Genomic DNA, 23,277 nt, shown 5'->3' on the forward strand with positions numbered 1-23,277 from the left:
CCAGGCTACTTTGCTCAGCCCCAGCTTTGCAGATAGCATCTCTTCAAAAAGCCTTCTCAACATCTCTGTTGCAGATACATTCATACCTGATGTGGGTTGTCCTTCTATATATGTGTTGCTTTTATTGGTTGATGAATAATGCTGTTTCAGTCAATGGCTTAGCAGGATAAAGTCAGGCAGGAAATTCGAACAGAGATAGATAAAAAGAGTAGGCAGAGTCAGGGAGATGCCATGTAGCTGCCGAAGGATGAAGATGCCACCAAAACATACCAGTAGGCCACAAACTCATGGTGATACATAGATTAATAGAAATAGGTTAATTTAAGATGTAAGAGTTAGTTTATAAGAAGCCTGGTCTAATAGAACAATCACTGTTGTAGTTAATAAAGTTTCTGTGTGATTATTTGGGTCTGGTTGGCCAAAAAATGAACGAGCAGTATCCATTTACACATATCTGACCTCCAATTCATATGCCAAGGTCATAACCCCAAATGTAGTTAGAGACAAACACACTATCTATCTCTAAGTTTGCAACTATGATATAGTGTAGATGGAAGTTTCTCTCCCACCCAGTCCTTTAGTTGTTCAGTCCCAAAGAAGCACTTTGGAGGATTATATTAATTATAAACTGTTTGGCCTATTAACTCAGGCTTATTATTAACAAGTTCTTACAATTTAAATTAACCTATAATTCTTGTCTATAATTTGCTACGTGGCTTGGTACATTTCTTTTCTCAGTAAGGCATTCTCATCTTATTTTCTTTGCATCTGACTAGTGACTGCGTCTCTGCCTTTCTTCTTCCCAGAATTCTCTTAGTCTGGTTACGCCACCTATACTTCCTGTCTGCCTACTGGCCAATAAGTATTTTATTAAACCAATACGAGTGACAAATCTTTACAGTGTACAAAAGCATTATCCCACAGGAGTTCCCCTTTTTTTCCTTTTCAAAGCAAGACACTGAATCTATTCTCCTTTGTTTAGCTTTTTTCCTGATCATTCATTATGCATAACAACTTGCAACCAAAGCTCTAAACAGACAAGTGTTTATAATCCATTTTTTTTTTGAGAATCTGTTGTAATTTTCTAGGTGAATCCCTACTGAATGGGGGCACTGATGAACTTCTGAAAACCCAAAGAAACTTTAAGATTGTGGTCAAGTCCTGACTGGAGTATTGTGTGAGACTGGGTCATCTCACTCAGCAGTCTTAAGGCTGATCTAGATATAGAACTCAGAGGAAACTGCAACAAAGGTGACTGAAACACTGGATCATTTGGACCATCTGTTTCCATTGGAAATTTTTCAGTGTCTTCCCCATCAAACTCTATTTTTCTTAACCCAGAATGTATCCACAGCAACACATTTCCTGTGGAAACAAAAGTAAAACCTCTTCTCCAAAGTAATATATCTTTTGACTTAAATTTTAAAGTCAAGGCATTGTTCAAAATATATAGATTGGATTAATCCAGTAGCATTAATAATCAAACATCTTTTAGCAGTTACTGTTCCTTCCTCATCAGTCAAACAACTCAAGGTAACACAATAACATACAGTATCCATAGTCTCTGTGTATTTTCCATCTTTTCATGGCCCATTATGATTTTTAATTTTATTTTCTTTAAGAACCTGTTTAACCTCAAGTCCAAATGGATCAAAGACCTCAACATAAAGCAAGCCACACTGAACCTTGTAAAAGAGAGTGTGGGAAGTATACTTGAATGCATTGAAACAGAAGACCACTTCTTAAATATAACCTCAGCAGCCCAGACACTGAGAGAAACAATTAATAAATGGGACCCCCTGAAACTGCAATGCTTCTGTAAAGCAAAAGACATGGTCAACAAGACAAAATGACAGCCTACAGAATGGGAAAAGATCTTCACCAATCTTACATCAGACAGAGATCTGATCTCCAAAATATACAAAGAACTCAAGAAAATCAGTCATTAAAAGAACAAATACCCCAATTAAAAAAAAATGGAGTATGGACCTAAACAGAGAACTCTCAACAGAGGAGTCTAAAATGGCTGAAAGATATTTAAAGAAATGCTCAACATTGTTAGTCATCAGAGAAATGCAAATCAAAACAACTCTGAGATTCCATCTTATACCTGTAAGAATGGCCAAGATAAAAAACACTGATGACAACTTATGCTGGAGAGGTTGTGGGGTAAAGGGAACACTCCTGCATTGCTGGTGGGAATGCAAGCTGGTACAGCCACTTTGGATATCTGTATGACAATTTCTTAGAAAATTAGGAAACAACCTTTCTCAAGATCCAGCAATACCACTTTTGGGTATATATCCAAAGGATGCTCATTTGTACTACAAGGACATGTGCTCAACTATGTTCATAGCAGCATTGTTTGTCATAGTCAGAACCCGGAAACAGCCTAAATGTCCCTAGACAAAAAAATGGATAAGGAAAAGATGGTACATTTATGCAATGGAGTACTACACAGCAGAGAAAAATAATGATATCTTGAAATTTGCATCATATTGAGTGAGGCAACCTAGACCCAGAAATATAATTATCATATATATGCACTCATAAGTGGTTTTTAAACAAGAGCAAAGAAAACCAGCCTACAGATCACAATCCCAGAGAACTTAGACAATAATGAGGACCCTAAGGGAGACATACATGGATCTAATCTACATGGGAAGTCATAAAAGGCAAGATCTCCTGGGTAAATTTGGAGCATGGGGACCATGGAAGAGGGTTGAAGGAGAGGGGAGAGGAAGAGAGGGAAGCAGAGAAAAATGTATAGCTCAATAAAATCAATTAAAAAAGGAAAAAAGAACCTGTTTAACATACTTAAATTATTTTTTTAATCTATGACTCTGCTTATCTTTTATCCTCTCTGTCTTAAGCTCATGTTCATTTATTAATCTTACTGTGTTCTGTTTAGAGGTCTTTTTTGTCTGAATCTTTCTTTATTGTATACACCTTTTCCTACCACATGAGGCTTTATCTGCTAAGTACTATGGCCAGGATCAAGGCTGCAGCTTTGTTGGCTGCTCCACACCATTCCTTAGCTTTTTGAGAGTCTAGCTTCATGGTGGAGGTACTGGTGGGAGCTAGATTTGTTGTCCCAACTCTGGAGTTTCTAGATCTATGATCCCACTAAAAAGTCTGATATTGGCTGCTCATAAACCCCATTTAAGTGTTTGGTGGCAGAGCCTCTTAGAAGAGCTGCAATGTTTTTGCCACTAATGCTGAGTCATCCAGGAGTGAAATCTGAACAGAGATAAAGTAGGTAGAGTCAAAGAGATGCCATGTAGCCGTAGAAGGAGAAAGATGCCAGAACGTTAGTGGTAAAGCCACAGCCTTGTGGCAATACATAGATCAATAGAAATGGGTTAATTTAAGATATAAGAGCTAGCTAGGAATGAGTCTGAGCCACTGGCCAAACAGTATTATAATTAACATAGTTTCTGTGTAATTATTCACATCTGGATGGCCAGGAAATGAAAGTGCAGTTTCCATATAAAGTATAGGATATGCCTTCTGCATTACAGCCTTAAAAATATGACTTTCTTCAACTTTAAATATATCCGTAAAGGCCTTATCTCTAAATATAGCTACATTTGGGGTTGTGGCCTTGGCAAATGAATCTGAGAGGGGGGTATGAATCCCCCTGTAACAGGAATTTGGTAAGGATTTTAGAATAAATGGCACCTGCAGCTCTGGGACCTGACTGAAATAGCCTAATGAAGAATATCTAAGTGACAATTGGTGTGCTTTCCTCTTATGATATCTTATGGCAGATATGATCTTAAAGGAGATGGAGAAGGAAGGAAGAACTAAGGATAATATTTAAGTTTGGACCAAAAACCAAAAAAAGAACAAAAAAATGGTGATAGCAGTTTAAGAGGCAGGAACTAAAATGGGGCCAGTTCTACGGCAGAGGATATCTAGCATGGATACTTCGCATTCTAGTTCACTGTTTGTCAAAACTGGCATATATACACTGGGAATCTTTTTTCCACCCAATAGTACATTATTTGATCTCTCTCTCTCTCTCTCTCTCTCTCTCTCTCTCTCTCTCTCTCTTTCTTTCTCTGTCATATATGTGTGTGTGTTTGTGTGTGTGTGTTTTACACATATATATGATATCATATATATGTCATGCAGTATGATCTCTTTAATTTTTGTCTTTCTCTTCAAACTTGTGTCCTGACCATATTAATTTGACTTTTTTTTTTGATCAACCACAGCTGAGTTTATTACTCCAAAGAGTCACAGTCATGGTCCCCAGGAGGCTGCCCACCTCCCATGAGCAACACCTCCCACTCCGCTCTGGGGAACTGCACTTGGGCCATAGATGGACCCCACAAACCTCTGAATGTGTTTATTTATAGACTTTTGACATCCGAGCATTTCTGAGAATGATAGCGTGGTGTCCCGCCCACCCCATGGCCCGCCAGTCCAGCCTGCAGAGGGGACTTTGCTGCCTTGGAATTCCAAAATAAATAGGATCCACGTGTTAGCGCGCAGCTATGGCAGATGGCCCCACAATCTCCGGAGCGACACTATGGGACAGTCTCAAGGTGTCTTCTGATGGGCGGGCACCGTGCAGTGTCCAGCAGTGCCAAGCGTCTACAGTTTGTCCAGGAAGTTGTCCAGCGCCGGGATGCCCTCCTTCAGGCCTTTGCGCTTGCGGGTCTCGGCGACTACTTGGCAGGGGCGGCTGCTGTTGCCAAAGGGGTCCCCAGGCAGGATCTGCCAGTGGTCGAACACACACTGGGGGAAGGCCTGGCCACCCGTGTTGGAGCGCAGATCAGCTGTGAAACCAAAGGACTCATTGACAGGCAAGTAGGCCTTGACCACAAACATGGGGGTGCCAGCCACCTGGGACTCCTCAAACACATGACCACGCTTCCTGTTCAGGACACCATAGATGCCACCCACAACTTGCTCAGGACACTGGATCTCCACAAGGTAGATAGGCTCCATGAGGCAGGGCTGTGCGGTCAACACGCTGGCATAGAGGCAGTGCCAGGCTGTGGGGATGATCTGGCCACCACCTCGGTGGATGGCATCAGCTTGCAGAGTCACATCATGAACATCGAATCGCACACCAAGCATGTTCTCCTCACAGAGAGCGCCCTCCTTAGTGGCCCACTGGAACCCAGCCACCTCGCTGTCCTTGATCTCATTCAGGTACTGCACACCCTTGGTGATGTCCGTCAGGATGTTGGGGCCGGTGCCTTCAGGCCCGAAGCACCAGATCTTGCGGGCTTCGGCGACATCCCACTCGTACTTAACAGCCAGGTAGCGTGCCCGAGCCTTGAGCTCCTGGCGAGCAGAGACTTCCCCCTTCTCGATGTCCTCAGCCAGGCCATCAGGGAAGGGCCGGGCCTTCATGTACAGCCGGTTGTGCTTGTTGGGGGACTTGGACAGGCACAAAACATTCGACTCCTAGCTCACTGTCTCCCGGTATGAGACAACAGGATCCGATTTCTTGATGGGGATGCACGCATGGTTTTCTTCCAAGTCCTTGAGGCAGATCTCCAGGTGCAGCTCCCCTGCTCCGGCAATGATGTGCTCCCCAGACTCCTCGATGATGCACTGCACTATGGGGTCGGACTTGGCGAGTCGCTTCAGCCCCTCCACCAGCTTGGGCAGGTCGGCAGGGTTCTTGGCCTCCACAGCCACTCTGACGACAGGGCTGACACTGAACTTCATCACACGCATGTTGTGTGCCTGCTCGAAGGTGGTGATCGTCCCAGTCTTCACCAGGAACTGGTCCACACCGACCAGCCCCACAGTGTTCCCACAGGGCACGTCCTCGATGGGCTCCACATAGTGCCCCATCATCAGGATGGTTCCCTGGATGGGCTTTAAGTACAGGTCCTCCTTCTTCCCAGGTGTGTAGTTGGGGCCCATGATGCGGACCTTGAGTCCCGTTGACACCACCCCAGAGAACACTCTACCAAAGGCATAGAAGCAGCCTTTGTCGGAAGTTGGCACCATCTTGGAGATGTACATCATGAGAGGGCCCTTGGGGTCGCAGCTTTTAACGCCCATGGCGGCCTCATCATCAGGGGGCCCCTCGTAGAGCAGCTCACAGCGGTACTTCTGCGCTGTGACAGGGGACGGCAGGTGGATGGTGATCATCTGCAGCAGCGTGTCCCCTGCAGGCAGCCAGCGCCGCATCACAGCTTTGAGCAGCGGCTTGCCCTCCTTGTCCTTGTCGTCGCTGTCCAGCTTGATGTCCAGCTTCTCAATCAACTTGGCCGTCTCCTCTTTTCTGAAGTTCATGATGGCATCGAACACCTTGAAGATTGGGTCCCGGATGAGCTGGCAAAAGGTGCGAGGCAGCTTCTTCCCATCAGGGCTGTTTGCCATCTTGCTAAATTTGCCATTGGCTGGATCAAAATACCTGTCTCCCCACAGTTTCTTCATCATATCCTCCACTTCCTTGGCCCGTTCGGCTGGCCCCAGTTGGCCCTCACCCTTGGCTGCAAATTTGGCTACATACATCTCTGGGAACTGCTTCAAAGTGAAAACCCAGCCATGCAGGCCAGAGCCGAAACCCACGGTGCCCAGCACAGGGTCGATCATGATATTGCCAATGGGCCCACTCTCGCCCTCGCCGTAGGTGGAGATGATGATGTTGACATTCTCCACGATGCGCTGGAAGGTCTGGTACAGCTCCTCAGGCTCCAACTGCAGCTCAAGCAGAGCACCGTCCGTCTTGTTCATCATCAGCACAGGCTTGATGCGCTCGGCAATGGCCTGCCGCAGCACCGTCTCTGTCTGCACGCAGACGCCAGACACGCAGTCCACCACCACCAGAGCTCCATCGGTGACACGCAGGGCAGCTGTCACCTCTGAGGAGAAGTCGACGTGGCCTGGGGAGTCAATGAGGTTGATGAGGAAGGCGGAGCCGTCCTTGTTCTGCTTGATGAAGTTCAGGTCGTTCTCAGACAGTTCATAGAAGAGGGAGATGGCGGTGGACTTGATGGTGATACAACGCTCCTGCTCGTCCTTGCGGGTGTCAGTGAAGCGGATCTCCCCAGCTCGCGCAGAGGCAATGATGCTGGTCTTGCACACCAGGGAGTCCGTCAGCGTGAACTTGCTGTGGTCTACGTGGGCGATGACAGACATGTTCCGGATGTTGGCTTTCTTGTCCATGATGACACGGATCTGGTCTACCGTGAAGTTCACCATGGTTGCAGATGGCGCCGGATTCTCACGAGCAGAACAGAAGAACGAACTACGCCGGCAATGGCGGCGGCTGCGGCAGAAGAGCTTAACTTGACTTATTAACAACAGGTAGCATTTTCCCAAATTCGCAGGAGCCAGCAAGCTACAGAACTAAGGATCTAGGAGAAACCTATGAAGAAAGTATATAAAGAAAGTCCTGTACAAATGGGCACATATTAGACAAACTTTTGTAAACCAAAAATAAAGAGAATACCTTAAAGACATTTAGAATAAAAAAAAATTACTATGCCAAGTGACACAAAAATCACAGCTAACTCCTTTTCAACAACCATATGAGCCAGAAGATAGGAGAGCATTAGCTTTAAAATACTGCAAGGAAAAAGGACAAAAATGATGAGTTACAAATATCATGGATGAAGAATTCATCATTGTAGATTCTGCAGATGTCTCAAAAGTAATAAGCAACTACCTTCCACATCTACCTTTTCACAAGCATAAAACTTATGTGGCAGGCAAGGCGATGAGCTCATGAAAAGGCAAAGCTCCTCAAATTCTCTCAACAAAAATATAATCTAAATAGCATTCTATATAATATATAAATCAAATTAATATTTTTTCTTTATTGGTAAATTTTACTAAATATTCAAGAAACAATACCAATTTTATGCAAGCTGACCCAGAACATAAAAAGAAAACATTTCCCGTATTTTGTGAGACAGGTATTACTCTGACAACAAAATCTCAATGTTCTCTATGTACATATAAGCAAATATCCAGCAAAATAATAGCAAACCAAATCTTTCCATTATACGATATGATAAGCAAAGTTTATACATTAGGTGGAACTCAGGGAACCCTTCAGAAGAGTGGGAGGAAGTATTGTAGGAGACAAAATGGTTGAGGATACAAGGAGAACAAGGCCCCCAAAATCAACTAAGCAGGGCTCATAGGGGCTCAGAAAGAATGAAGCAGCAATCATGGAACCTACATGGGTCTGTGGTAGGTTCTGCATACATGCTATGGGTGTTTTCTTGTAGTGTTTGTGGGGCTTCTAACAGTAAGAATGGGGTGTCACCAGGCGATGGTGGCACATGCCTTTAATCCCAGCACTCAGGAGGCAGAGACAGGCAGACCTCTGTGAGTTCAAGGCCAGCCTGGTCTACAGAGTGAGTTCCAAAACAGACACCAAAGCTACATAGAGAAACCCTTTCTGGAAAAACAAAAATCAAAACAAAACAAAAAAAATGGGGGTATCCCTGCCTCTTTTGTCTGCTCCTAGGACCCTTTTCCTCCTATTGAGTTGTCTTGACCAGCCTTGATATGAGGGTTTGTAACTCACCTTAGAGTATCTTGTTATACCATGCTTGGTTTATTTCCCTGGGAGGCTTGCTCTTTTCTGATGGGAAATGGGGGAGCAGTGAACTGGGGGAGACAGGAAGTGTGGGGTACTCAGAGGAGTAGAGGGACGGAAGCTGTGGTTGAACTATATTTTATGAGAGAAGTATAAAATAAAAGGAAAAAAGAAAAGAGAAGAAAATTTATAATTTATCTCAAGAGCTTAAGATTGATTCCATTTTATAAAAATCAATATTCGTTTTTGAAAAAGATTGATTTTACTTTTATTTGTGTGTGCACATGTGTGCATGTGTACACATATGTGGGTACCCGTGGAAACCAGAAGAGAGGATTGGATATTCTAGAGCTGGAGTTACGGGAAGTTGTGAGCTACCTATATGAGTCCTAGGAGCTAAACTTTGACCCTCTGCAAGGGCAGGAATATCAGCTTCCTCTGCACTCACTTTTCTAGCTAATTACTGACGGTCAACTTAACAGAATCTAGAACCACGAAGAAGGCAAACCTCTAGGTACACCTGAGAGAGATTATCTAATTAGGTTCACTGAGTCAGGAAGGGCACCCTAAGATGGGGCAACTCCATTCTAGGCTGCTGTGCCCAGAGAATTAAAAAAGGTAGATGGGCACCAGTGCCCGCCCCTTTCTGCTTCCCCACAATGTAACCAGCAGCATCAGGTGCCTGCCACCATGACTTCCTCACCATAATGGCTTGAACTCTTGAACTGTAAGTGACAACCTTTTTTCCTCTTGAGTAGATCCTTGTCAGGTATTTAACCACAGCAAGGATATTAGTAACTAACAAAACTATGCTGAGCATGCACTACAGTGCATGGGACAAAACATGCACTCAGTAAATAGCATTGAGTGAATTCTCACTATCATGATGAGCTGGCATGGTACCTAGCCTCTAGACAAAAAGGATAAAATCCAGGCCAGTTTCCTAGCGGTACAGACTGCAAGACTGACAGGAGTGCAGCTTGTGCTGGAGGCCAAGACGTACTGTGAGAACACACCGACAGCCCTTGCTGAGCTGGCATGGGAGCAAAGAACATTGGCTGAGTCTCTGTCAGTAAGCAGATGCGATCTGGAGACAAAAGGGGACCTGCAGCTATGGTTCAGCAGGAAGGTGACATCTCCAGAGCCTCTTTCCCCACTCTAATCATGCGCTCAGGTTGCTGTGGCCAAGCACAGAACTTAGGAGTTTACTAAAATCAAGCCTCTCTCAGATGTAGTGAAATCTGATTAAAGTAATTCACTGAGCAGTTTTAAATACCCCAATAATTTTCAAAATGATTCCCTGTATTCACATAGTATATCTGACGGCCTAAACAAACCTAAATCATTGTGTTTAACCGGGCCCCCTCCTGGTTGGGGTAGAGCAACAGAGGGAGAATTGCCATTTGATGTTCTGACTTTTGAGTACCATCCTAAGTGTTGCACCACATTCTTTTTTTTTTTTTAAGATTTTGGGAGTTACTTTTGAAATGCTCTTTTATTTTAAAATAACTGAATATATATTGAGGACCTATAAACCAGGAAAAAGACTAAAAAAATAGATTTTCTCTAAAAAATATCTTTTTCATCTAATTTTAAAATATATAGGAAAAAAGCATTGGAAGTATTTGGACATGAAGTCAACTTCTGCTACTGAAAGCGAGTTCCCATCATATCGTTAATCTACCTGAAAATCAGGTAATGAGTGATAAGTATTGGCAAAGACCTGAGGTGGAGAAAGAAATACTGGACAGGAAGTGATCTAGACAGCTGTTTCTAAACCAGATGCTCCAAGACTGTGGGCCAAAGATCCTAGTCCATTCTTCCAGTGTAACTCAAACTCTGAATTTAAATTAATGTAATATTTTTATTTTTGCACGGTTTTAGGCAAAGCTAATTCCCACCCATTAAGTATGTTTCTAAAAGACATGATCACCACAAATGGCTATTTTTATGTGGTGTTGAGCAGCCATAGTATGTTAAGTGTGGAGCCTACCACTTAGGAGAAAGACCAAGACTGGATAGACCATACCATAATTTTTATGGAGCTTTGAAAACTCTGAGGATAAACATAGTGGTTGAGTGCGAAGCTCTGGAATTTTGAGTTCATCCTCAGAATCTGAAATGAGATGGTGATGATGGAAGTCACAAAACAATCCCACACCAGTTCAGAAATATGAATAATAAAAGGGTTATTTATTTAAGGGAAAAACTTACAGTTCACTGTCCTATATAACAGTCCTCTACACATACAGGAACAGAGTCTAGCAGCCAGAAGAGGAACCAGATGCAGGAGAACTTGGTCGTTTACAGCTGCTTTTACAGTATAAGAGACCACGCCCAAGTGGGCTGGTATCTTAAAGGCTATTGGCTGAAGGAGCAGAATGTGCTCCCACAGCAAGATGGAGTTGTGGTTAATTGGGTGGCTTCCCAACTGAGCATCCTGGGCCACTGTTGCTCTCACTGGTTTCCTTCCCGGACCCTTTGACTCTGCCTGGCTTTATTTGAAAAGTTGTTTGCTTCCTTGTGTTCTGTTTGCCATAGATTATGAGGTGGCTAACTTGACAGGATTATCAGTTTGACAGGTTCTAGGCTCACCTGGGAAGACTGAAGCTCTTTCTGCCAAACCTTCCTCGTTGTGATAGACTTCCTCTCCATGTGACTTCCCTTTAAACTGTGAGACAAAATAATTCCCTCTTTGCTCACATCACTTTGGCTCAGTATTTTGTCACATCAATGAAGAAAGTAACGACTACAAACCATGCTCTGCTGCATAATAATGTAAGACATAGGCAGACTTTTACGCACAGTTATGTCTAGAAGGTAGCAAATGGTAGACCAATCCAATACTTATATAAGGCAGGTAATGACCTTACTGACTTCATGGTTTTCTGGCATTCAGATTGAAATTTCTTTCAGCAAACTCATATTCACTCTTCTTGTATCCTACTTGGAATGGTAGAGCCTTAGAAGACAGCATTAGACTCCAGGTCAGTGTATCAACCTTCATAGTCTGCCTATAAAATCAATCCCTATACGAACAAGTACGGCAATGACAAGGAAGCGGTGTGTAGTTTGTGGCCCGTTCATCTACATGATAATACTAAAAGACACAGCTAGGACACCCACACAAATCTGCTTGCCACCATTCAACAGTCAAGTTCCAGGCTGAATTTTATTGCCCCTTTTATCATTTTATTTTACTTATCTATTGTTTCATATATCTGTATAGTATGTTTTGAGTACATTTACTCCCCTCCCACATCTCCGTTCCCATCCCTCTCCCAACCTCATATCCTCTTTTCTCCACTTTACTCCCCACTTCGAGCAGCACATGGGTGTAAGTTATTGCCCTATTCTATTCTGAGTCTTTCTGTTATCTAATGGTCATTTTTCTCTATTTATTCTCCAGTGGAAAAAGAACTAAGAAATCAAATCCTGAGCTCATTAAAAATAGACTAAGGAAAACAGAATAAATTAGAGAGAGAGAACCAAAAGGAAAAAAAAATACCCGAAAGTTACCTAAGTTACAAAATGTGTTGCTGTTTTTGTCATGGAGGCCACGGAGAATCCACCCCAAATTGGCATAAACATACGAAAGAAATTACTGGCTTGTATATTTGAGGAGTCTTAGTGAAGGTTGGCTTCTAAAGCTGACTGATGGAGAGACTCAGAGTTTCTTTGTTTCCATTTTTCAACTTCATCTCCTTGGGCAACACCAGACTCAGAAGGAACAGTGTGACTTCAGCAAAGCTGGATTTTCCATTCTCTTTGCTGTCAATTCGGACATAAGGGAAACTTTTTTAGATGTTTCAGCCAAAGTGTGTTTCATCACAACAATTCTGCATAAGTTACATGTCAGTGCTAATGGCTAAGAGCACCATGCTTCAGCTTGCCTAGGTGAATGTCAAAAGCTTATGAAAGCCGTGGTACCTAGGCCAAGAGGATAGGAGTCATTGCTTAGAGAGAATTCAGGTTTTACCCAAAAGGCAGAGAGATACCAACTAACAAACAGCTTGTATCTACTACACTTCTTTTCCCCCAAGTCTTGATTAAAACTACCTTTTCTTGTTCTCTGAACTTCACACTTCATTCTCAAATATTCTCACTGTTTCTTTGAGTCTCTGGGCAACAGAATCAACAATACAGCATAGATGTTGTATCCTGAGCAATTATTAGTTACTGTTTAAATATTTCCTCCCTAAGAAATATGAATTCCCATTCCTGCACCCCCACCCATGTCCCTCAATGCCAGAGGCAGGTGGGAGAACTGGCTCTGGCTGTTACCAACTGCAGCACTCCAGAGAGTGGCCCCTGCACCACACCTGGGCAGCACAGCAGAGCTGGCCTCGAAGGGTGTGTTCCATCCCTTGATCATCATCCCAAAGAGTGAACTAGCCAATGACCATGAAGGAGTGCTTGCTCTGGTGGTGAGGGCAAGGTGGCATGCTGACCAACCCTGCAACTTCCCAGTCCCAGAACCAGGGTTATGAGTTGACTCACTCCAACATCCACCCATCTGTGATCTGCTGGAGGATGAGAAGGAACCTGACCCACAGACCCAAAGTGGCAAGGATCTCCACGACACAGGGCAACAACAGGATAACAAGAGGAGTCCCAGGGAGGGCCCAGCATCCACAGTGTAGCAGAAACCAGAGGCCTCGAACCAGACCAATGGCTCTGCAGTGAACGCTTGCTAGTAAAAATATATGGACAACAGGGTTTACTGTGTGATTCACTGTGTCACACTGCAGCTTCCATGGAGAGATTGATTTTGCTTCTTTTTTTTTCTCTTAAATTTTATTTTACTTTTTTGGGGAAAAGTTACAAGGGCACAGTGCAGTTATGAAGGGATGGAGAAATGAATGGAACAGAAATGTATGATATGAGAGGCACAAAGAAGGTTTTAAAAAGAAATATAAATTCCCCATAAAGATATGAATAATGTTCGACATCCGTAGTCACCAAGGAAATACAAATCAAAATTATATGAGAATTTAATATCTCCCCAAACTGAATGCTAATCATCAAGAAAGCAATGACAAGTGCTGGTGGCTATGTGGTGAAAGATGAATCCTTATTTACTCATTATGAGAGTGTAAATTTACATGGCCGCTATGGAAATCAATATGGAGGTTTCTTGAAACCAAGAAATAGGTAACACTATTTGGCCCAGTTATACTATTCCTGAGTGTGTAATATAATGGATCTATCCTAGTCTGTTTTCTGTTGCTGTGTTAAAATACCTCAACAAAAAGCAACGTAAGAGGACAAGGGTGTCTTTTAGCTCACACTTCCAGGCCACAGTCCATCACAGCGAAATTATCAAAGCAGCAGGAGCTTAAGACAGCTGCAACATCACATCCCAAGTCAAGATCAGAGAGAGTGAATGCATGAATGCTACTGATTTGCACTCAGCTTGAAAGTTTTACTCCTATATAGTTCAGAAAGCCCTGTCTAAGGCATGGTGCCGATGATGAGCTGGGTCTTCTTATGTCAATTAACTTAAGACAGTTAGTCCCTGTAAACACGCCCACAGGTCAACCTGATCTATACAGTCCCTCATAGAGGCACTCTCCCCAGGTGACTCTAGGTTATGTCCAGGAGAGAACTCAAGTTAATCATCACAGAATCTAAGTCAGCATACCACCAGGTTGTGTGCAGTCCGTATCTGTTCCTGTGTTATTCACACCCTAAGTATCCATAAACAAATGAATAAAGAAAATGTGGCGTATGTACATACACCATAAAGGGGAGCGAAACTTTATCATTTGCTGGAAAAATGGATGGAACTAGAGATCATGTTGAGCAAAATGAAACCAGATAATGAAAGACATATTGCATGCTTTCTCTCATGTACCATGTTTGTCTATATTTAATAAATAAGAAATGAAAGTAAGAAATTCATTAAGGGAAAAGAAGTAATATAAAGTGGGAGAGAAGCAGAGAGTGATGGAGAGGAAAAAATAGACAACTATCATGCATCACTCTTTGAGAGTTCAAAGCCTTGCCCCATTTCCAGTTTGATCTTTGGGCTTGGTGTTCACAGGTGAAGATGTGCTCTCGGCTCCCTGCTCCCGGCACCTGCTGTCAGGCCGCTCCACTCTTGCCATTTTGGACTTCCCCTCTGGAGTCATAAGCCAAAATAAACTCTTTTTTCCCATAAGTCGCTTTTGGTTTGGTGTTTTACCAAAGCAGCAAAAAGAACTGATACCCTGGTGTCCGTGTAGCCTCACCTTCTCGTGGGCCGTCATCTCAGTTTAGGCTCTAGGGTAACAACTAGCTAGGCATAGGAACAAATGGGCTACCCTATGTGGACTAACTTTCTTTCTGCCCTAGAGCCTCTCTTTCCACATCACTTGCAGTCTTAAGCATTCAGATGCATGGGCAGTCCTGAAATCATGAGAAGCCCCTAGCCAGTGGAGAACAAAAGGCAGTGGATAAACAGTCCACTGTCCTGCCTCCTGAGCTAGAGAGCCCCCGACTCTTCTCCTCTATAAGTTCTCAATGTGTCTTCACAGAAATGGTATTCAAGTTACTTCCAGCCTCTTAGACTAGCTGCAAATGTGTGTATTTTACTTTTTCAGCTCCCTAGACAGGCTCTTTAAAATCTCTTGCCCGGACACACTCCTGGTCTCAAACCTTTTGCCTCAGTTTCTCCATCCTGGGGAATATTCAGTTCTGACAGGCCAAGCATTCATTGTCAGTCAGCTTACTGGTTCAAGAACAGTGAGGGTACCAAAGACATATTTATGGATATAATTTGATTAAAAAGAAATGGAAGCAGTAAGGATGTCAACCAATATGTGCTACACTTGAGAGACAGGTGTACTAGACACGAGTACACTTAAGGAAACAAGCAGCTATCAAGGTATGAGTGTGGGAAGTTCAGCCCAGTGACCAAAAAAGCATTCAAGTCAGCCGAACATTGGAACCCGGGGAGTGTCACACACCCCCTTGCCTCCTATACTCCTTTAGTCACTACTTATTCTGGACATGCTGCTCATTATTCCAGTTAATTACATTTTCTAAGTGAATACCAATTTTTACTTTTTTTAACCAATAAGCATTCATGTCAAAACCTGTGATTTCCCCTTCTGAGTTAGGATCAGCGAGGTATGAAAATATTTGTCTCCGCCCAAACAAATGTAAGGGTTGACGCGGCTGTGTAGAGTTAAGCAACAATGACTTGCAGGCTAGCGCTTTGACTCTTCCGTGGCTCCTAAGTGCTGCTTGACCTCTGCAAGTATGATTCTTCCCTTATGCTGATGGGCAACGGAGAGCAACATTTAGAGGAAAGAGAAGAGATCAAGGCGTAACAACTCTAAGTCATGCCCCAAAAGCCCATTGCCATCCCTGCCCAATGACTTGTGAGAAAGATGGTCCTCAACACCATCACCTTAATGGGTTAGGCCTCATTAGCCAAACAAACAGAAATTATTTCCTGCATTAACCCAAAGCTATTTATCTTTGTGGATTCTGTTTTACAGGTTTTTTTTTTTTTAAGTGACAGGCTTGTCTGAAAGACAAAAGTTGTATAACTCTTGCCTAGAAATGGAAAGAAGGGGGAGTGGATAAAGCATCCTGAAAGGTAATGGATGGCCTTCTTAATGGCCCAAGAAAAGCATAATGCAGACATAGTAAAATTAGCATGTATCAAGGACCTCTGATGTAAACAGATTCCTTTACCTGTTGCACTAAGCTGAAGAATGCCACCCTGCAGTCTCTGCCACCAAAATCATTACATCCCACTCCCTCTGCTCATGACTCTCCTGGGGAAAGGATCTTTGCTCATGAGTCTTGAGAAGGGAAAATGATCCTTTATTGTTCAGGTGTCTCGTTTCTGCAATCACAGTTGAGTTTGCATGAGAGCATCAGAAGAAGGTAGGGCTATGCAGATAGCAATTCCAAAGATACGGTCACAAACAAGCAAAAATGTTGGCAATTCCTAAGAGTTGGAAGAAACAAGGACCAGAATGGCTTCTTTCCCAAAGCCTCCTAAAAAGAGTTTAGTCCTGAGGACATATTGATTTTAATGCAATGATACTGATTTCAGACTTTTGTTCTCCTTAACTGTTAAAAAATGTATTCTACAGTGACAAGATAAGATTATGGCCAGTTCTTATAGCAGCCACGGGAATGTAATACACATATACACTGCCTTGCTAGAGTCTCCTGGGAACCTTCTGTTTTATAGGGGAGGAAATTGAGGCTCACACAAAGTGTCTGGCCGATAAGGGATCAATACAAAGACCTTTCATGTTCTCAGCTGACTTCCCAAACCCCAACTCTTTATCACAGCCTGGACTACTGCCACACAGGCTGTCTATCTACTCCCATGTTCTTCTGCATTCCTTCTTCTAGCTGACCTACTTGACCACCACAGTGTGACTGTGGCAGGCATGCATGTGTGACTGTGGGTGAGCAAATGTGTGTGAGTGCAGGGGGCATGCATGTGAGTGTATGTGTGCGTAGGGGGAGATTCCATGCATCTTCCACTCTCTTATCTTACTTCTTGAGAGGGTCTCAGTCTCATTGACTGGCTGATCACTGAGTCCTACACTTCTTTTCACCCATTCTCCCCTTTAAACAGCAATAAGGTTAGAAAAATGCTGCCATATCCAACCTCTGTATGAGTCCTGGGAACTCAAAGAGACACTGAGTCATCACCCCAATCTTCCAAAATATTCATTGAATCAGTAAATTATGCATTAAAAGACATAAGAATGAAGAGGTCAATAAAAACAAAAACGAACACTTTGGGGGTTTTACGTATGATCAAAGTGTGTGCAAGGAAGGGCTTTCCTTTTCCTCACTGCCTTGTTCTCTTTCTATGTAGGTAGGTACGAGGTGGCCACCTACAGAGTTAGCATCTGTATTGTATGATGCTAGCACAGATTAAAATTTATGCAAATATTCCCATTTTCAATTTCTATCATGTGACTTAAACTCATAAGAGAAGAAGGTTGATAAATAAATAAGTAAATGGTTGAAGAGCTTTAAAAGCTATAATGAATTTTTATAATCTTGTCATTCTGCCAAAAACAGAACCGTTCTCAAGCAGATAACTTCACCATGGCTATGCACCCACAGCCACTTCAAAACTGGAAAGGTCAGTGCCTACACGTTCACATATTCAGGAAATATTAGCATGTCAAAAATGGTAGCAGGCACCCCTAGTCGAAATCATACTTGAGCCTTCCCGTAGTGGTAGATTTCAGCATTTGGCCTCTGTCTTAATGTTGTATTAATCTTTCAATACTTTGATATTTCTAGATTAGCCCCTGCCAGGAATTCAGTCTACTGCTTTGTTTTCCACTGATGAACAAATTGGACTAATTTAAAACACATGGAGAAGAAAACCCTCCTCTGTCTGCCTGCACGAGACCTCGCGTTGTTTTTAATTGGTTCACAAGTTTTTATGTAAGAAGTGAAAACAAAGATCTCCATAGAAGATGCTCGGATAAAAAAATAATATACTGAGAAGCTCTGCAGCTACTTTGGGTGTTATCTTTTTTTGTTTATGTTCTCACACAGCAAGAGTCAGATTGCTTTTTAGTGTCACGTGTTTGGGGGAACACAGATAGACGATTGAGACCTAGGGTATAATGTCTATTGCTTGACCTTAAGTGAACACAACTTCTGTGCCAAGTCCTGGTCCTTAGTAACTTGGAAGTAAGATCAGCAGTACAGTTCTGTAGTTTTATCATGGTTGCTCTTGGTTGTAGATGTTGATTGCAGTGGCAGAACATATCAGCCCATCCTTCCTGTCTAACAAGCACCAAATCCCTTTCCAAGATCCCAAAAATGGGTCTCTATTTTATCCAGGAAGGGTTTCTTGCTGTTGTTGTTCCCCCAAACAATGAAGCACATGGTCTTGTCAGAGAGGAGTATCTACTCCGTCTGTCTTATTTACACAGACTATCTCCTGAGACATTACCAAAGACAAGGGTCCCAGGACACACACCAACCTTCAATCGTGATGAACCATAGTCAGTTTAGAACCAAGCAGTCATGATGGACCTGAAGAAAAGAATAAGCAAGAATCTGAACGGGACTAAGCCATACCAGTCTGAATGCAATGGTCAGTGTAATGAAGAGGCAATTTGGAGAGGAAAATAACATAAGACTACCTATTGGTTATATATAGTTAATGTAAAAGGGAGATAAGCTACCAATGACTCGAAGGTCCCGGTGAGGAAAGCACATGGATAGTAATGTCACACACTAACAGAGGACATCCAGGTGGCATAGGATAGGGAGGCTAACACCATGGAGAAGGAGAGATAGACTCTATTGTTGAAAATATTGAATGGCATGTGCTTGAAGACTAGATGCCTTACAAGAGGGGCACATTCAGAACTGATACCCAAGGAGTACAGTCATAGTAATGACACTGTGTTTATTACTTTTGTAACTATTTTGAGTATTTTTATAGCATTGGACATTATATTGTTTTCTTATCATTTTCACTCCTTAACCTCACAACAGCTCTGTATGACCAACCCGGGCAAATTCCATTATTTCTGTTTTAAATGAAAGGGAAACAAAGACCAGAGCAGTTAAATTACCTCATGACCCCATCGGGAGATGATACTAAAGCTAGAACCAGACTTGTGCCCTCTGACGTTTATGCTAATGTTTTCTAAATGGTGTACGAGGGGAAGATGGAATCTTTCATTTGTTGCTCATAGTATAGACTAGATATGTATAGATAGGTGGCTCATGACATCATTCAGGTTGGTGAGATTCCCTTGGAGACTCTCTGCATTAAGTGAGCAGTTTGAGGATGGGGAGCCAGGGAGTAAAAGGTGATTTAAATGATTAGAGATCAGAATGGAAACAGGATCATAGAAGGAGCAGGATTGAAATTCCAAACAAAAAGCAGGAAAAGTATCAAAAATCATTTCTTCCTCAATTCCTTTTCAGTACCGCTCAGAGGCAGAGATGAACTCCTCTCAGCCTGAAGAACTAGGATCCTTCTGTACCCCATGTGAGAAACCTGTGCACAGAGTAAATCCCTGCTCTCACTGCAGCTCTTTCTGCCGGAAATGGGACATCTTGGATGCATGCTGAGCAACCCCTCCCGGTGATAGAGCCGTCAGTAAGCTTCACAAGATTCTACATGTAACCTTCAGTATGGATCAGTATGTAATGACATGCTTTTAAGTGGAGATCACATTGGAGATGCCATGTCAAGACAACAGCAAACAGATGTTCTGGCAAAAAAAAAAAAGGGAGTGCCTTCATGTGTTGATGGGTGGCAGAATTTCACGGTGAGAGGCGGTTACCAGCCTTCCCTCAACTTTGTTTTCAGTTTTATTTTAAGACATTTGTTTCTGATACATAAAAGCTCAGTTGTTCAGAAAAAATCTGGCATTCAAAGAGCCAGGTTTCCCCTTGAAGTAGGCTAGTGGTATGTACAATGAAAGCAAAGGGATTGGATGGAACTGCTCAACAAATTCAATGGGATGTGTGTTAACTGGGAGTTTTCCGTGTATCAGGCAATATGGTATGCCCTCTGCCAATACAAACACATGAAAATATCTCAGAAATGTTTTGCCTGGGCAAAGGTAACAGGGCCCACCATAATTCTTTCTGTTCTCCTGGATCTTTCTGCCTCCTCTAGAGCTAGGCAAGGCCGTGTGGCTGGCTCTGCCAATAACTGCGGGAGAATGATGAAAACATAGAGCTCGTTCCTTAACCTTCTTATCCCTTTCCAAAGTTTTAACAATCAAGAAGGTATTCTAGAGGGTTCCATGCCGAAATGATCTAAACTGTATCAGTTGGGATTCATAGAGAGAACATTTGAGAGCCAAAGCCTGGCAGAAGGAATTATGTTATTGGAGGAAACAAAGTAAATACTGAGACCCTGTGCGTGCCTCTCTGCTCCTCTTCCTCACCCTCTCCTTCCTCTCTCTCCACATCCCTAATCACTTCTCTCCCCCTTTTCCTTCTCCCCCTCCTTTTCCCTCTCTCCCTTTCCATCCCTCTCCCTTACATGAGGAAGGAAACCGGTCTCCTCTACCATGCCTTCCCACCATTCTGCATGTGCTATCACAGCTCCAAAGCACCAAGGCCAAGAGAATGTAAACTAAACTCTCTGAATTTGTAGATCATGCCCTAAAGCCTCCCTGGGTTAGTCAAACTCCTTCCATCTAGAATGAGTATCTCCACTCACCCAATCTTGTATGTTTCCCAGACAACAGAATTGACACCCAATTTCTGCCTATCCCCCACCCATATCTATGCCCTAGCAAAGGAACACTGATGGGCAATACCAAAAAAGGCATAAACTAAATAATAATGAAAAAGGCATCAATGAGCAAAGAAGATCATTAGGCTTCAAGGGCCTCCAAAAGCTTGTGAGTTGCTCTTATGATGTCATGATTTGTTTATTTTGAAAATTATTACCTTCAAAAAACACTGTATATAGTTATATCTTACATAACAAGACAGAATTATACGTAATTTAGTTTTACTAATGGCAGGAATAAATGTATAATGGGTTTACCTTTTTGTCTTATCTCTAATAGCAATATTTCAACCTAAATCCTAACAATCCTTCCATTTTTCTTCTGGAACTGCTGGCTTGCTGATTTTATCAGCACATCATGAGGTGCAAAATTTGAAGACTCGGATCTAGATGGCGGATAGGGCAGACAGGAGAAAACGTCTGTGGTGCCTGTCTCGCTTTGAAGGTAGACACTGCCATCTACTAGCCTGTGAGCTTTGACAAACTATTGAACTCTTCTAAAGTCCAGCTTCCTCATCTGTAAATGAAGGTGACATGAAACGTAGTTTCTTGGAGATCACTTGAGCAGATGCTCTCGGAATATTTAGTGTAACTTCCAAAACATTCCTTTCTTTTTCGGGTTTAACTAGACCAAGGTTGAACCCACGCTTGCACAACATGGTAGAAAGTTCATTGCTGGGCATTTGGAAAGTCTTCTGCTTCTTCCTGAGACACAACACGGGCCACAGGAGCTATTACACTTTACAAGGGGCCTCAGCTTTATATACTGTGACAGCTACGTGAGTCTTTCTCTCCAGTGTGCCACTGTTGAACTATGTCCTCCCATTGCATAAGCTAGGCTAGTAAATCGTATGTATGTATGTATGTATATGTATAAATACATAGATATGTGGTATATGTGTGTGTGTTTGTATATGCATTTATAGTTTATTTATTCTTTTTCTCTAGAGTAGCCTAATTAACACAGACTTTGGTCTCAGGAGTGACTCTAGGAAAGCAAAATTATAAGGATAAATTTATCTAATGTGTTTGGTGATTTCTGGAGCTGGCCCACTGACTATGCCCAAAGTGTCTTGAGAAAGACCCTTCTCTCCAACAACCATAGACCTAAAATTGCCAAAAAACCAAACTCAAGCACTAACTATTGATCAGCTGGCTTATGGTACAGGTTCATTCATTTGTTTGTCTGAAGTGTTTTTTTTTTCCTTTAAATTGAGGCCATTGGTTGGAAAAGAGTGGGATACTGTAACTAGAGAGGATGGCGTGTGGAAGGACCCTGTTGAAGTCTACAACACTGATCTCTCAGGTTTTAATGAGCTGATTTTTGCCTTAGGAAGTAGCATCTCCACCTTTGGCAGAAGATGGACCCCCCCAACTCTACTCTCAACCCCTGCAGTATTGGCCTTTCCACCCTTGACTGAAGTAATTTATATCTATGGAAACAGCAGTAATCTTCACCAAAGAAGATACCAAGCAGGATATCACTTGAGAGAGCTGTTAAGTGAGGCTATAATGGTGTAAAGACCAAATAGAAATCATTAGCTCTGCATCTAACTGAAAAAACAGTGAATCAAAACCAATATTACACCCGTGGAGGTTTGCAGAAATAATGCCACCATCACAGAATCATCTAGAAGAATGCAGTGATGGCAGCTCCTGGCACGTATCTACTGGACTTTCTTATTTGGCCTTTGAAGATGGTACGTGGATCTTGGAGAATGATGGTGAGTACCATAAACTTAGTCAAGTGATGGCTTCAGTTGCAACTGCCGCACCAGATGCACTGTCCTACCACGTGAATAAACCCATCTGGTGCTCTCCATATTCAGCTTTCAATATAGCAAGTGTTTTATTTTTTTCTCCATACCTCTCCACAAGGCCTACCAGAAGCAGTTTCTTTCAGCTATACCTTTATGGCTCTACCTCAGGGGTAATTGATTACATACCCCTGTGCCCTAACTTCAATTTCGGGGATCTTGATTGCCTGTCTCTTCTACAAGACATCCATTACACAGATGGTCTTACAGTAAATGGACCCACTGAATAGTAGGAAGCTTCCACTCCAGACTTGTTGGTAAAGCATTCGTGGAGCAGAGTATAGGGAATGAATCTAAAAAAAAAAAACCAACAGCTCCACACATTAGTAAAATTTCTAGGAGTGGAGAGAAAGAAATAATAATCAAATGTGTAGGAGATCCAAAGTGAGGCACATGCAGAATGAATTACTGACCTTGTCCCCTTGTACCATCAAAGAACAAGCAGCCACTCGCTGGGACTGCCTTGATTCTGGAAGCAGCATACTTCTCACTTGAGTATGTCCCTCTGTCCCAAATACCAAGTGACCTAGAAAGCTATGAGTTCTGAATGAGGCCTCAGAAAGAAGGTTCTGAAACAGGTACAGGCTGCTGGACAGGCTGCTCTGCCACTTAGACCTCAGTGGTAAATGGGGCTGCTAGTCATGGCTTTTTGTGGGCTCTGCTGAGTGAATCCCAGTGGA

General features: G+C 42.7%; 2 pseudogenes; one reads left to right on the forward strand and one right to left on the reverse strand.

The window, feature by feature from the left end:
* The window catches only part of LOC142851892 (large ribosomal subunit protein uL1 pseudogene), a 201,489-nt pseudogene that overhangs the window by 42,512 nt on the left and 135,700 nt on the right, over nucleotides 1–23,277 (forward strand).
* Nucleotides 4,344–7,255, reverse strand: LOC142851888 (elongation factor 2 pseudogene; annotated as a pseudogene).

Source organism: Microtus pennsylvanicus, chromosome 6 (assembly GCF_037038515.1).
Source record: "Microtus pennsylvanicus isolate mMicPen1 chromosome 6, mMicPen1.hap1, whole genome shotgun sequence".
Lineage (NCBI taxonomy): Eukaryota > Metazoa > Chordata > Mammalia > Rodentia > Cricetidae > Microtus > Microtus pennsylvanicus.